Below are 16676 nucleotides of genomic sequence, written 5' to 3' on the forward strand. Positions count from 1 at the left end.
AAATTGTGTTTTTCTTATCAAAAAAATACATTTCTCCATATATTTTTGGAAATTTTGCTAAAATTAAAGACATCGTCCCCAAAACTCGCCAATATCTTGAATTTCATCAATCTGACGCAAAACCTGCATTCAAATGATCGAATGGTATTACATTCAGTTGTAAATTTATGGAAAAAGATTTAAAATTGTTTGAACAAAACGCAAGATATTTGAATTTCATTAAATTCCATATTTAAAAAGTTGTAAAACTCAAAATTAAGCTAAAACTCAAAAACTGTTCTACTTAAATTTTTTGGAAGCACGGTTTCGAAATCAGCGCTAAATTATGCCTCAAAAATTTTGGTCGTTGACAGAAGTTCACGACTTTCGTTTTATTTTGTAAACTAGTGTTATTAAAACTGTCATGCAATCGCGCAGCTATTACGAACATCAGGCTATATGTCCCTATCTGATACGCTGATTTTTCTTTCCTTCGTCCTGATTTGTGAACTAGAGTCACTGCCGTCTATACATAAATGAATGCATCGGATATACTAAGCGCAGAATTTCAGATGCAAACTATGAGCACATCCGTTTCAATACATATCACTACAAGTTGTTATTCGCCGTGGGGAGCACAACGATTCGTTTTTTTGGTCGCACACTGGTTCACTTTTGTTCAAGGTGTGGCCAACGTTGATATGTACGTACAGTGTGCAGTGACTTTCTCGTCATAATCATTCGTTCATGTAGTTGATGATGTTTATAAATTTATCATAAAGGGTCTGGTACCACTTGGGCACGCGGACCAAGAGCTTCCCAAGAAACAATTTTTGCTTTAAGAAATGTTTCTCAAAGCAACGTTATTAAACTGAAAGTCGTATTATATTTGAATAATTTTGAAATAAAACTGTTCTTCAACTCTTGTTCGCCCAAAAATGAGAATCTATTCAACGTCAACCGTTCTATAAGCACGATGAAATCAATGTTTATGCAATGATCGTACATCGGTTGTGAAACTCTTGTTCAACGTTAGAACCATCAGCAATTTACACAAACATCATAAACTTTACTTCAACGTTTATTAAACAATGTTGTATGACGCTATTTGTTTAATCATTTAATAATGGTTTTAGAAACCGTTATTGTGCACTAGCAGCATAGCGCATAATAACAAGCTTTCTTCGATATTTATTCCACCATAATACAATCAAAACATGCTGGAGCCGTGATACAACTTACGAAATTTATTTCTATTTATAGATATGATTTTATAATTGCTACAAAAACGATTCTTAAACGTTTCTTCAACATCATGTTGCATCATGTAACAATAAAATGAGAAAATGATTTAACTTTCAACATTTCTGCATTTGTGTCTTGAATAGCTCTCTCTGATTATGTACCCCCAACATCTTTTTTTTATTACACTTTATGGGACAAATCACATCAATGGAAAGACTCGAACTCTGGATCTATGGGTTCACACTCATCTGCATCCGCTCTGCTTCAATCCGAATTACATGAATCGGCAGATTTAAAGCAGTTTATAAATATTCAATTCCTGAGTCGAATACATTACCGTACATATGCTGCTTAAACATTGCTTACATATTTTATTCAACTAATGGTCTTCATAAACAATGAAGTTGATCAATGTTTGAATAATTGTAACCGCAACGTTTAATCATACTAATTATTTTGCTAGTCTGTCAGTAATTTACGGTGTTCGGTGTTGTGTTGTAAGATTGGTATCGCTTCGAACTTTTTTTTTATTTGAACGTCCAAATAAGTGAACTTTATTTATTTTCACTGCTCCTGTTTTGTGTCGGGAGGAGAATGTGTAAAACTTGTGTATCTCCAGGCAGCTATAAGATATGAACATAAGGAAAATAAGCCCGGTTTGACCGGCGGAAACAAAGTGGATAGAGTAGATTGTCAATACCAAACAGAGGAGCCGCCCAGGATCCACTTCAGCTGCTTTTTCTGGTGTTTTTGTTACCGATTTTGCTGCCGTTGGAGCGTGTAGTGTAAAAGGTAAGTCAAAATGTTTTTAAAAGTGCGAAGAGTGCGATATTTAGAGCTGCTGCAAGAAGTTTGTTTGGTCTTTAAGCTTGTAGCCGCGGTTGCTCTTTTTAGGCTCCTAATCAACAATCGTGTTTACAAAAAGGGACAGGGCGAACAACGATAAATAAGTGACACAGTACCACTGCTAATCAACATTGCTTGAATAAAAGTGTAACATTTGTATTAAAGAAACATGGTAATATCTTGTTGTTAAGCTATATCAGTGAAGTTGAATAAAATGATCAAGCAAAAGTTGTTAAACTTTAAATAGGCTACTTGTTCCATTGAAGATCTTATGTGGAATAACGGCATCTCATACGTTGGAAGCAGCTTGTATTCTATCATTATTAGAGCACTATTGGACAGATGATGTGAATATTTAAGCAACTGTTTTTAAACTTTTATACCATTGGTTATTCAATGAGCAGAAATATGTTTAACTAACGTGCAGTTTCCACTGCATGAAACATTTATTCGCCATTTTGTTCAACATAAACTCTTGTACAACTGTCGGCGCCTTTGTAGCACATTTAATCAACCAACATGCTTATTAATGATTTTGAATTGTTACTTGGGTTGGGAATTTAGGAGTTAAGTCTGTTAGAAGGTAGTCCCTTCAGGAAACAGGAGTTTAGTCTAGAATACAGAAATACAATGTATGAATTTTTCCATGGAATCTTGATGGATTCCCAGAAGAAACTTCTAAGAACAGGTTTCCATCAGTCCTGAAGGTTTACTACAAAAAATCCTCTGGCACAAATGTCCTGAATGGAGGATAACGTTCCTCTGGAGCCGGCCTTCTGAAGGTCTACCTCTGCTGCGATGTCCTACTGGGTTCCAATCTAACGCTTGCTTGCCGATATTGTTTCCGCCACTGCGTAGAGTGTGGCCGACCCACCTCCACTTTCGCTCCCAAATTTCTGTCGCTATCGGCTTTTGATGACATCGATGATGGAGCTCCACATTGGAGATCCAATTGTGAAGCCACCATGCACGATTTATATACCGCAGGCATCTATTGATGAAGACCTGCAGCCGCTGAGTGTTCTCAACTGATACACACCAAGTTTCACTAGCGTACAACAGCATAAATTTCACGTTCAAGTTGAAATACTAATATATTGGAAGCTTTCAGCATTCTCCACTGCTAGCCCAGCAACCGTAAAGCTGAAAGGGTTGACCGTGTTTACATTTAGGTACTCCATGGCAATGGGCTTCCACAGCAATTCAAGATTTGGTTCACGATCAATCGCACCTACCAGAATCTCGTCGATTACGATGTGGAACAGTTAGTAGCGGCGATAGTATACATCCTAATGCCAGATCGGACAAGACACCTTTGTGCAGTACTCTGCACGAAAATGCCCTGTACTGTGCTTCGATGAGGCCGATGATTTTCTCAGGGAGATCCTTGCGCCTGTGGGCTTCCCACATGTTTCCGTGATTGAGACGGTCGAAAGCTTTTTCGTAATCAATGAACACCAGGTACAGAGACTCTTGGAATTCATTGATTTGCTCCAGGATGATACGGAGCGTGACAATATGATTCACACAGGATCGTCTAGTGCGTAATCCTGCCGGAATTGCTGGCGCCGGAGAGCTGCGGCAATCTTCTCCTGTATCCGGTTAAGGATCACTTTGCAGAGGACTTTGAAGACGATACACAGTAACATGATGCCCCGCTAATTATTTCATACAGTCAGGTCACCCTTTTTGGGAACCTTTACTAAGACGCCATGCATCCAGTCAGCCGGAAATGTCGTGGTTTCCCATTGATGGGGTTTCTGTGTTGACACGGGTAATGCGTCGAGCCCTTGGCGGGTCATGCAAAGGTGTTGATGGCGTGACCGACACTTGAAAAAGGTTTCCAAAGTGCTCGAACCAGCATTTCAACTATTCAGTCGGATAGGTCAATAACTGTCCAGACGTGTCTTTCACGGGCATCGTAGCATTCATCTTAGTCCCACTAAGACGACGTGAACATGGTAGAGGAGACGGATGTCGCCGGTGTTAGCGGCTTTCTCGTCTTCGTCGTCTAGAGAGCCCACCAACGCTGTTTTGTCCCGTCAACATAAGCGCTTCACTTCCTTCTCGAGAGCCGAATAGCGCTGACGGGCTACAGCTTTGGCTCATCGTGTTTTCACTCGCTCTATTGCAACTTTGGCGTTCCTTCGCTCCTCTATCTTCCTCCAGGTATCATATATGTGATCCATTGCTTTCTCCGGGTGCGTAGCTCACCCAAATTATTCTCGCCGGTGACGATGAAGGCGTTCATTATGGAACTCCATTGATCTTCTACGCTTCCACCTTACGGAATGTCCGCCGCACGGTTCTCAAGCTCCTCGACGAAGGACCTTTTCACAGCTGCGTCTCCCAGTCGGCGTGTGTTGAACCGCGGTGCCCGATTTTCTCCTCCTGTCGATGGATCCTCGCAAGGCGCAGCCGAATCTCGCCGATTAGGAGATGATGGTCGGACGCAATGCCGGCGCTACGTTTGTTCCGCACATCAAGAAGGTTCCGTCTCAGTTTTCGGCTGATGCAGATGTGGTCAATATGGTTTTCCGTGACGCCACAAAACTCTGCAAACAGCTCTTCGTTTTCGCTCATTTCTCCGAGACCATGGCGTCCCATGACGTGCTCATAGTCCGAGTTGTCGGAACCAACCTTCGCGTTGAAGTCGCCCATGAAGATCTTGATATCAATTTCCGGAATCTTGTCTACGACAGCATTCAGTTGGTTGTGGAAGTTCTCTTTATCTTGCAATTCGGCTGCATAGCATCGAACATTGGCATGGTAAGGTTTCGAACCCGTGGTCTGAAGTTATTGTAGCCAACTCTCATCCTCTCATTAATAGGATCCCACTTCATTAACGCAGCGTGGACATGAGCACTGAACAGGAAACCAACTCCACGGTGGTGAGGTGCGTGTTCACCTCGTCGACCAGAATATAGCAGAATTTGACCCAACGCCAATCTGTGTTCTCTAAAGATCGACCAAAGGACTTCCCTCAGTCCTAGGTTCTCAAGCTTCATACGGTATGCCTCATTGGCTAGTTGTGCCAGTTTACAATGCTGGGCTAAGGTTAATAAGTTCCATGTGCTAAAAAAGATGCCGTTGAATCAGTTTGTAATCTTTCATTTTCGGTTTCTGTAACAGTTTTTGGGTTTCGGAAACAGTAGGTTAATGGCCTAAGGTCCCCTATCCACCGTGGTGGGGCTGCCACCTTAGGTATAGCTTCAGGTGGAGGAGCATTTCATACTCGGCCGCTGGATGCCAGAACAGACGCTGTTTGAGCCGCACCTCCTTGGTAAACAGACGTTCGAGACATACCTCGTCAATCTAGCTGAAGTCAGAAGGACAACAGTGCCCAAGCTGCACTACCAGCTAAGCACACAAATCATCGCTTGACCCGTGGAAGCATGAGGCAAGAACTTGCGAGGACCAAACTATGTTGGACGTTCTCTTTTCATCGACTCACCGTTTTGCAGCCCAACTTTGTACAGCGCCTAAATATATTCTCTTCTAATTCTACTATATCGAACTGGTTGCCTTTGCGCTGCAGTCACTTTTCTACCCAGTTCATGGTAGAATGATGAGCACAAGGTTGTTGATGGGTGGCTCTTGTTCCTTTTCCAGTCCGATTAGGGGTCCATCATGAGTTGCCGTTAGCCGATATCCAAGTTTCCGGGTCTGTCAGAGCATATGCTCAAAAGAGGGTCAGGTGCCAGCCGCTTTCGGGATGGAAGAGCAACTGACGAAAAATTGCAAGTGCCAGGGCTGGGATGGAACCCATGACCATCCATTTATGAAGTGAACGTGTGACCACTACGTCACGGGCCCCTGCTGTTCAACATTATGGCCACATTTTTATTAACGTCGTCCCACAATCCAAATGATTCTTTCCTGTTTGTTGCGATTTTACTCGCTGCGAATGCAAAACAAATTTCTAACTTCCGATTCTGGAATGCAGTTAGCGTTCTGCGCTTTCAATAGATCCTTAAGTGCCGCTTCAGCGGTGATGTTTATCCCATCGAAATGTTTTTTTTTTAACTTAATGATTTCGGAATTTATCCAAAGCATTATTGGACGCAATTTGCGACTTGGAAGAATGATGCACTCAAACTCCGTAATGCTAATCCAATTACCCAGGTAAAGTATATTTACGGTTACGTATATTTACGGCACGGTGCACACATACGGGGTTGGTAGTGATATAAGCACCCCATTTTCTAGAAAAATCACCTATTCTGACGGTGTTTTCCTGCGCACCCAAAAGCAATAAAACAGTCATCAAGACCATGTTTCATGATCTCGTTGCTTTAAGTACAGTTTAGTATCGACGTTCTGTTTCTTCGGACCATTAGTCGCTGGTAACGAGTAAACTTCCCTATCAGCAAGGCATTAAATCGTACAAATATAACCGCCCAGGCGGGATTTGAACTAGAGCGTTACGTTACATACACGTGGGATTAGGAGCCAACTCATGGTAATAGTGATTGGTGAAAAACTAGAAAATTAGGCTATGTACCGCAACCCCAATTAAATTGACGGAAATTTCAAGTATAAATCACTAAATTTGCGTGCCACATGATACAATGGAGTTGAAGAACGTATTTCTTATGACTGATGGCCTATAGTTATTGAAGAGTTCAATTCAATCCTTTTCATCAAAAATTAAGAATCGCGTTCACTCCAATCCAAAATCAAAAAGGTCAACAAAATTTGAAACAGTCTTGTGTTCCGCAATGCTTTCTTCGAATTATTGACGCGAATTAAGTTACTAAGTTTCCGCAAATGCCAGTTTGATTTCAGCGTACTTATCCATCCATTATCAAATTCCACACCAACAATTTCAAGCTAATTTTTGGCGCCGGAGATTTATCCCGTAGAAAAACAACATCTTTCCCAGCTGTCGGCTGAACAATCAAATTCAATTTTCGGACAAATTCAACTGCTCAACCGCTGGCGCTGTTTCACAAGGCTGGCAGGGGAGGGGGCAAAAAAGTTCGGCAACATTCCCGAACAAAGAACCGCAAAATAATCTCGCACACAAAAACCAACCGTTATGCGAAGAATTGAGCAAGCTTAAATTTGGCGTGATTTATTTATTCACTATGGTTGGTAGGATATTCCACACGAATCAACTGATGCGAACCCGGGACAGGCTAGAGGAAGTGTTCAACTATGGCCAACCGTTTGTTACTTGTTGTTTCGTGAGTTTTCCTTTTGGTTTGGCCTTGCATGCTTGCTGCGCGCACGTCCTGTGCTGAGCTGCCAAGTTTGGGTCGAAGCCGGGGAATCAAAATCGCTTCAGAAAGGGAAGTTCTTCATAACAAAGCGAGTTAACTACAAACACTGCTGCCGCCTGCGGGACAGACGTGGTTTCGGAAAATTTTGTTGTTTTTTTTTCAACTGGATGGTTTCAATATGCGAGAAGAGACTCTCTTCAATGTTGTTTTGTGTTCACTAGACCATCTTTGATTACTGAACGGACTCAAGTGGTAAACATTTTCAATTTTATAAGTATAAACTGCAGAATGGAGAGTCAAAAATCTATAAGAGCTATTCAGCATTGCACAGATTCTGAGAAGCTCCTTCATCAGAAAGCCACGACCCAAACAGCGTGTGTTCTGACTTCTAGCGGCTCAACATGAAACGCTGTATCGCGTAGGTATGACCCCGGTTAGATAGCATGTTGAACTTCTTAATCAGTCATGTATCTACAACAAATCAACCAGACAGTTCCAGTTATATGAAACAAAAGACCAAAATTGAACAATTAGTTACCCCTGAAGATGACACAAAGCCCCAGTGCCGAAACGTCGGACAAATAATAAACCTCGCTTTTCCGTATTGAAGACTGCGTAGACGTTTAAATCTTGTAGTGAACTTAACATTTTTTCAACAATATCATAAAAGGTATTGCGGATCCTAGTGCGGATCCAAATCAAACCTTTTACCTACTGACACTAAACTAAACAAGGAAATTCAAACCCAACCCCAAATCCCCCACGGTAACACTAAAAACAATCATCGTACAGACTGCTTAATCTATCGTAATGACCAATCTACCAATCTAGGTATGCTTGTTCTAAAATTCAAATTATAAGTGTTAATCTCTATGATAAACACCGTAGGTAGCCATCGATATCCGATTCAGCTCTATGATGATGACCGCATCATGCAGCAGGTAGGTATGCTACATTTTATCTATCGACACAGCCCGCCCCCCTTCGTGTCCCTGGGTAGGCCATCGCATTCAATTAGTGCATAATTTGATTTATCGGATCGGATCGCATCGAGCACAAAATCTAATCATTCCCTTGTTGGTTGGAACACCCAGGCATCCAGGGCGTGAAGGGCTCGCGACTGGACGGCAAATCCCCAATACATGATACCGCGATATTTGGCCCTCCAACAAAAGTATCGATAATTCCCCGTCATTCAATGGGGATCACTATGGCGAACAAATCGCACCATGCTATGGCAATACTCGACCTGCCGTTTCCGTATATGCGATATGAAATGCTCAATGAAAACCCTATTTGGTTGGCATGTGAAAGTGTGATTTATTTGCTTAGTTTTGTGAAGCTCATCGAGCCGATTTCATTTTCCATCATTCCGTTTTTTCAGAGCTGAACTTTTTGCAAAACCGGGTGGTGGATCCCATGATCCCGATACATATTCACTTTTTCATTTATTATGCCTAGCACAAAAAAAAAAGAATTATTTGGGACGTTCGATAAGGTTTTCCCGCAGGAAAATTCTTTGAGTCGAAGAAATAGAAAAACACTAGAACTTCAATGGCGCTGTAGTCACTTTTCCCATTTAATTATGTTTATAACTTTATTTGCAATAATTGACTATTTTTATGTGTCCATCTTGTAGAGGCCCTTTTGTTTTGGTAAACAAAATTTATTTGACACTTCTAGTACCGCTACTGACGCTGTAAGGGCGTGGCAAACTAGATGTTAGCCACACGAGCAGTCGCGACATTGGTATCAGGTATCAGTAGGTCGGCTCCAGAGGCACGTTCTCCTCCATTTGGGAAATTTGTGCCATCGCCATGAACACGAGCCTATTCATCATTTACCTGACGGAGAAGGGAAGGAAAAAGGATAGGACATGGGAAAGGACAGGTAAGGGAATAGGATCGTCATACTAGCAAAAGCGTACCACAATGGGTTCACATAGCGTCCTGAAAAGGGCACTGTGATAACGCATAAAGCGTAAAGAGAGCATATTGCTCTTTACCACAACGGGTCAAGAACAACAGAGCGTATTCAGGTTTCTGATGTCAGTTTTACTTAAAAAGTGTTTTCCGAGTACTCGGAAACGCAATTACGCAAAAGCTGGACAGTTACATATTAAATGATACGAAGTTCCATAATCGGATTGACAGCTATCACAGGCAAATGAATCAGCTTGCTGAATATTCGCCATGTGATAACTGAGTCGGCAGTGGCCAGTCAAATCTTTGACCAACATGCTACAATTCTGCTTTGACAGATTTGTTAGATACTTTGCCACCCCTAGAGATGGCTCAGTACAATACAATTTTGTTTGACGACATGACTCCAAACTATTCCAGTATTGTTTGTGCTGAGTGGCAGCCCAGGTGTCAATCTGAAGCTTCACCCAACACTTGGATACCGGAATAGCTGGCTCAGGGCCAATGAAGTCATGTGATGCTCCAGTGCGAGCTAATTCATCAGCCAATTCATTTCCAGCGATGGAAGAATGGCCACTGGCCAGGTACCCATACAAGGTAAACAGCGTTTGCTGAATTCAGCTACTCGATTTGAGTTCGACAAGCGATAACTATCTTCAACCTGGAGTTGGCCGAAGCAAGTGCTTTTATAGCAGCCTGGCTATCTGAACAGAAGTATATTACTTTGCCCATTACGTACTGCTGAAGTGCTGATTGCACTCCGCACATAAGAGCAAAGATTTCGGCCTGAAAAACAGTGCAGTGTCTACCAAGTGAATAAGACTGATGCAGCCTTAGCTCACGAGAATAAACACCAGCACCTGATCGACCTTCGAGAAGGGAGCCATCAGAGTAACATACAATGCCGTCTGAAATTCTTCTCTCCAGATAACCAGATGTCCACTCTTCCCGGGAAGGGAATTTCGTGGAAAATGTCCTATATGGAAAATTACAAGCAATTGTAAGATCACTTGGAGGAAGGACAACTTTATCCCAATTCACCAAAAGTGGAAACAACGAGGTGTGTGTTGAACTGCGGTTCACAGGAGTTTCCTCTAGTAAACCGAGTACCCATAGACGGTAAGTGCAAGAAAGTGCTTCTTGTTTGAGATGAATGTGTAGTGGGGCAACGTCAAAGAGAACTTCGAGCGCTGCCGTAGGAGTTGAAGAGAACGCTCCAGACATCGCCATTAAGCACGTCCTTTGGAGATGGCCTAATTTTGATTGGACCGTTCTCACTTCGCCCTTTTGCCACCACACAAGACATCCATAAGCCAATATTGGACGAACAACAGTTGTGTAAATCCATTTGATATACTTGGGTTTAAGTCCCCAAGTTGTACCAAAGGTTCGCCGACATTGCCCGAAGGCCATACAAGCTTTCTTGATTCTGAACTCAACATGAGGTGTCCAGGAAAGCTTGGAATCAAGAATGACTCCAACGCACTTCACCTGTTCAGTCTCTTTGATTTCAGAATCAAAGAGACGTAAAGGTCGAACACCATTACGGTTTCGCTTTTCCGTGAAAAGAACAATAGATGTTTTACTCGGATTTACCGATAGGCCATATTGGCGACACCAACCCTCAACTATGTACCTGAAGAGCGTTTAACATCGGGTCGAAAAGGGTGCTGTGCTGATGCTGATGCACATACCGACTAACAATGTTAAGTAGTCGTATAAGTACGTCAAGGCGTGGCAAACTAGATGTTAGTCACACGAGCAGTCGCGACATTGGGCTTCTGTGGCTAGTTATTCTAATGTCGAAGTCAACAAAATTATCATGCGAGATTTTTTTTTCATTAACATTAAGCAAGTCTCTTTAATTTATAAGCAGAACCGGTGTATGCAGGTTTTCATCTTCCAATCGAAAGATGAAAGAAAAAGGAAGGTTTGTTAGACACCTTAAGAATAATGTAGATTAGATACACTACCCGTCATAAGTACGGACTCACAAAAAGTATTGCAACAATATTGCATCACCCTGACTCACCTCAATATCTCTAAAACCAGAACTCCTACAAAAATGCCGCCTTCAGAAAAGTTGTTGCTTTTGATCTTCTGAATAGCTTTCCTGAAGACAGCATCTTTGTAAGTCCTCAGGTTTTGGAGATATCGAGGTGAGTCAGGGTGATGCAATATTGTTGCAATACTTTTTGTGAGTCCGTACTTATGACGGGTAGTGTACCTCTATGATCTTCTATGTATCACGGAAATGTGGGTGTTTTTAAGATGAAACTCAATATCGAGTGGCTGCGTAACGTAGAAGTGGCTCAAGACTACGCGCAGCAGTTAGCAGTGGCCCTACCAACGGAAGAGCAGCTTGGCGCAGCTACACTTGAAGATGGCTGGAGGGACATCCGATTCGCCATTGGTAGTACCTCGGCTACAGCACTAGGTTTCGTGACTCCGAATCACTGAAACGACTGGTACGACGGCGAATGTGAACAGTTGCAAAACGAGAAGAATGCAGCATGGGCGAGAATGCTGCAATACCGCACGAGAGCGAATGAGGCACGTTAAAGACAGGCGCAGAACAGGCAGAACTCAGTCTTCCGGATGAAGAAGCGCCAGCAGGAATAACGAGATCGTGAAGCGATGGAAGAGCTGTACCGCACTAAGGACACACGGAAGTTCCACGAGAAGCTGAACCGGTCGCGCAGATGCTTTGTGCTACAAGCCGACATGTGCCGAGATAATCACGGGAATATTCTCACGAGCGAGCGTGAGGTGGTCGACAGGTGGCGGCAGCATTACGATGAGCACCTCAATGGCGACGTTGCTATCACACTACTGAGGCGCTGCCTACAAGATACTCTCTCAAATTCTATGTTGCCGTCTATCACCGATTGCAAGAGAGTTCGCAATATCAGGCTGTATGATACAATCGATCGAGACCAGCTATGACAGATTATGCACAAACACGGAATCTCGGATAAACTGATACGTTTGATCAAGGCGACGATGGATCGAGTGATGTGCGCGTAGTTCAAGTAGGGTATTAGTTCCCTTATTAAGCATCCTCCTCTCTCCTCTTCTTGGCGTAACGTCCTCACTGGGACAAAGCCTGCTTCTCAGCTTAGTGTTCAATGAGCACTTCCACAGTTTTTAACTGAGAGCTTCCTCTGTCAATGACCATTTTGCATGTGTATATCGTGTGGCAGGCACGAAGATACTCTATGCCCAAGGAAATCAAGGAAATTTCCTTTACGAAAAGATCCTGGACCGACCGGGAATCGAACCCATGTGGCATGTGGCTCCCATTTTCATCCTACGAAAAACAAAGGATTGAAGCGCTGTTTGTTTTGTTTCTTATTTTTGTATTTTTTGTTAGAAGTGAGCACCCATGAAAACAAAAAGAACGGAATCAATCGGTGCCGTAATCGCTTGTTTTCGAATAGGATGAATATGGGAGCGTGAGATTACTGATGGCACACATACCCTATCAGAGACACTCGCGTGTCCCTTAGAATCTCGCAGAGGGACTTGAGATGATGGCGCAAATTTGAGATGATGGCGGAAACGTACATCCGACTGAAGAACGAAGCCAAGTGATTCGGATTAGTCATTAATGTGTCGCTGACAAAGTACATGATGGCAAAGGAAGGGCTCCAGTAAGGAATCACCGCATCCGCCAACCCGAATTTCTATCGATGGTGATGAAATCGAGGCGGTTGAAGAATTTGTGTACTAGGGCTAACTAATGACCACCGACAACGACACCAGCAGAGAAATTCAGAGACGTATTGAGGAAGGAAATCGAGCTTACTTTAAACTCTACAGAATACTACGATTAAACGAAGTTCACCGTCGCACGAAGTTAACCAACTACAGAAAGCATATTAGACCAGTAGTTCCCTATGAGCACGAACCATAGACTATGCATGCAGACTGCTGAGGACCAACGTACCCTTGCAGTTTTCCAACAAAAGCTGTTGCGGGCGGAGTGCAGATGGAAGACGAAACGGGCAGAAGGCGAATGAATCACGAGCTACATCATCTGTTTAAAGAATCACTCAGCAAAATTCGGGAGGCTACGGTGAGCGGGATACGTTACCAGGATGTCGGATAACAACTTGGTAAAATCGGTTCTCGAGGGCAATCCGACCGGTACAAGGCGACCTGGTGCGCAGCGAGCGAGATGGATCGATCAAGTGGATGATGATCTGCGGACCCTTCGCAGAGTACCTGACTGGAGACGTACATGGTCGAATGGAGACGACTTCTACTTACAGCAGAGCTCTGCTTAGGCCTTAGTCTTACCAGTAAGGTAAGTAAGTGTTTGCGAATTCGGAAGAAGTCTACTTGGAAATGATGGTAAGTGATTTTACAATTTGAATATTACCTTCTATGTTCAACAACTTGCAAATAAAATATATTGGCGGTTTTTTATTATGTGATTGCTCGGTTCAAATTCCGAAGATATTCCAAAACAATGTAACTGGTTTCGCTTTGCCTAATTCGGTAAGTTTGACGTTGACTCGGTTAATTCAATTTCAACCGAACAGCTCACCGAGAGTTCAGCTGATAAAAAAACTCGGTTCAAATTTAAACGAGCTTTGTTCAATTTTCTAAGTGTGTACGTAGTCTCATTTTAGTCATCTCAGACACTCCTCCCCCTCGTTGACTTTTGTCCATGCAAAATTACAGAAATTTGTATGGAGGGTAGATTTCAGCCACTATAGTTTATGGACAGCCCGAGGAAGTTCTTGTATAATTTATTGAATACAAGGTATTTAATCAACTCCATTAATCCAATCTAAGAGAGAACATGAACTTATTCCCGAATGACAACCCGTATGGCATCCCGACTCCTTTAACCACTCACATCTCGAATAGAGTGAAAGCCAATGACATTGCATGGCCGTGTACAACATTTCCGGCATAGACAAACGCTGTTTTTTTTTGTTTATAAAACGACTGCAACTGACTAGGAATTTATTGTGATAGACTTGCTGATATTTATAACTAGAAACACAACAGACTATAACCGCACCACCTAATCTTGCGGCGACTACATGAAAGAGTAAGATGAAACATATGCTGTACATACAGACGTTTCTGCATACAATCTTGTCACAAATAAGGATTATCCCTAAAGCGTACGAGGATTTGCATAACATAGGCACTTTTGATGCTGCACGCCGCAGCCACCAGTTCTAGCATACATATTTCGTTTCGTTTGTGAGCATACACATGTTTCGTCCATCATGGATACTCGTTTACGTTACGTACGGTTACAGCAATCCTTCACAATAGTTTCCTTTGCTTAGAATGTTAATGATGTCACGTCCCAATTGGGACGGAGCCTGCTTCGCAGCTTAGTGTTCTAGGAACACGTCCACAGTTATTAACTGAGAACTTTCATTGTCAATTGTCCATTTGAATTTCATGTAGGCACAATTATACTCTGCCCAAGAATGTTTCTATTATGAAAAGATCCTGGGCCGAGAATCGAATCCGTCACCCTGAGCGTGAGCATGGTCTTGCTGAGTTTTATGTGGAGCGTACACTGTGGACAAATCCCTGAGATGCAATGATTCTACTTACACACTTCAATACGATTTCATGAACAAAATAAACAAATGTCACGGTCGCCATATTGTTCGGAAACAAGTGTCGGGCCGTTGGAATCCTCGTATACTATAGGATCAATTTATCGATTTCCATCAGTCTACATCTACGAGATGCCAAAAGCATCATACACGGAGGGAATGTTGTACTTTATTGTACAACGATCTCAGACGGCAGTCAGTGGGACAAAGAAACAACCCTGCTTTACCTATTGAGATGTGGGAGAGTCAGTCACTCACACGTCCGATAGCCCCATACTAGAAGAATCTTTCGAATTCATATTTTGCTTCGGGAGTACAGTCTGCTGCCAGATGATTGGTGTTGTCGTCGTCTTTTATGAAGTCTCTAAATCCCACATTATGATCTCTAGGGGGACTAGTGGATTTGGCCTAGGGGAGTTTGACTGCTGTCTGGTTTGCCAGCAAAACCACAACAAACAAAATTAGATTCTAACGATGCGACGAGACGAGATGATGCTTTTTTGGGTAATGGCAGGAGAGGGTGGACCATTAATGTCTTGGCGGAAAGAAGATATTGGCAGTGCTGCCAAATGTCATAAATTTCACATGATTTTATCAATCGATTATTGCATATATCACGCTCCACAGTGCAACATTTCATCGATGATATTGTCGCACAGTACCCGAACTTCACCACAATTAACCTTCCGTAACTCGCACCACCGTCAGCACCACGCTAATGCTGAATACGTAAAGCTTGAATTTTTCAATATGTTGTACAAAATATAACAACGCGATCGCTCGAGGGTTAACAATATATTCCTCTTGCGCCTTGACATAACACCACAGAGATGTGTAGTAGATGTTCATCTAATTTCATCCGACGTGGATTTGTGAAGAGAAACAAAACGTGTGTTTAGTGGAACCGAGTTCAGTTATACGCTTTCAGAGGACAGAGATGGTCAAGTGGCCCCATAGCTTGGGTGAACAAAGCGCTCATCTAGCGAATTGGGAGTTGTAGGTTCGGTTCCCATCGGAGCATGTGATTTTTTTTATCGCTATTTTAATTCCCTTTTTATTCAAATAGGGAACTTGTTAGTTTAATCCGTAGAGATAGGCGCGGCATAATAAGCAGCTTAAGCATTAAGTCACCAAATCCAATAAATTAAGCAAAATTATGTGTTATTTCAACGTACAATTGTAAAAGCTTTTAGCCTTGAGATACGAACTTTTTTGATTTTGTAAATTTTGATACGATGTTTTTTTAGCTAAAACGATCATTTTCCCAAGTAGAACTTTGAACATTTCCAATTACATTACCCGGTTTTTATCACTTCTAAAACGAAAGGCAAACAATCATTGAAAATCAATAAGACAATGATTCCTACACCATAGCACCTAAACCCTTTGAAGCCGGAGAGGTTATGTATGACCCCGGCTACCCCGGAACCGTGCATAAAAACGTGTTGTACTAACATTATCGGCCAGACTAAGGCCTGAGTATCCTCTGCTGTACATAGGAGTCGACTCCATTCTACTTGGTCCATGGCTAAGCGTCTCTAGTTCCGCACTCTATGAAGGGTCCGCAAATCGTCCTCCTCTTTATCGACCCACCTAGCTCTCTTCGCACCACGTCTTCTTGTACCGGTCGGATGACTATCGAGAACCATTTTAGTCGGATTGCTATCCGACATGCTGATGACGTGCCCGCCCACCGTAGTCTACCGATTTTCGCGGTGTGGACGATGGTTGGATTTCTCAGCAGTTGATGCAGTTCGCGGTTCATTTGCCTTCCCCAAGTCCAATACCTTCCGTTTGAAAACTCTAAGGGTGCGTTGATCCTCTGCCCGTAGAATACATGCTTAGTGCCCCTAGAGGACTACCGG

The sequence above is a fragment of the Aedes albopictus genome, chromosome 3, assembly GCF_035046485.1.
Source record: "Aedes albopictus strain Foshan chromosome 3, AalbF5, whole genome shotgun sequence".
Classification (NCBI taxonomy): domain Eukaryota; kingdom Metazoa; phylum Arthropoda; class Insecta; order Diptera; family Culicidae; genus Aedes; species Aedes albopictus.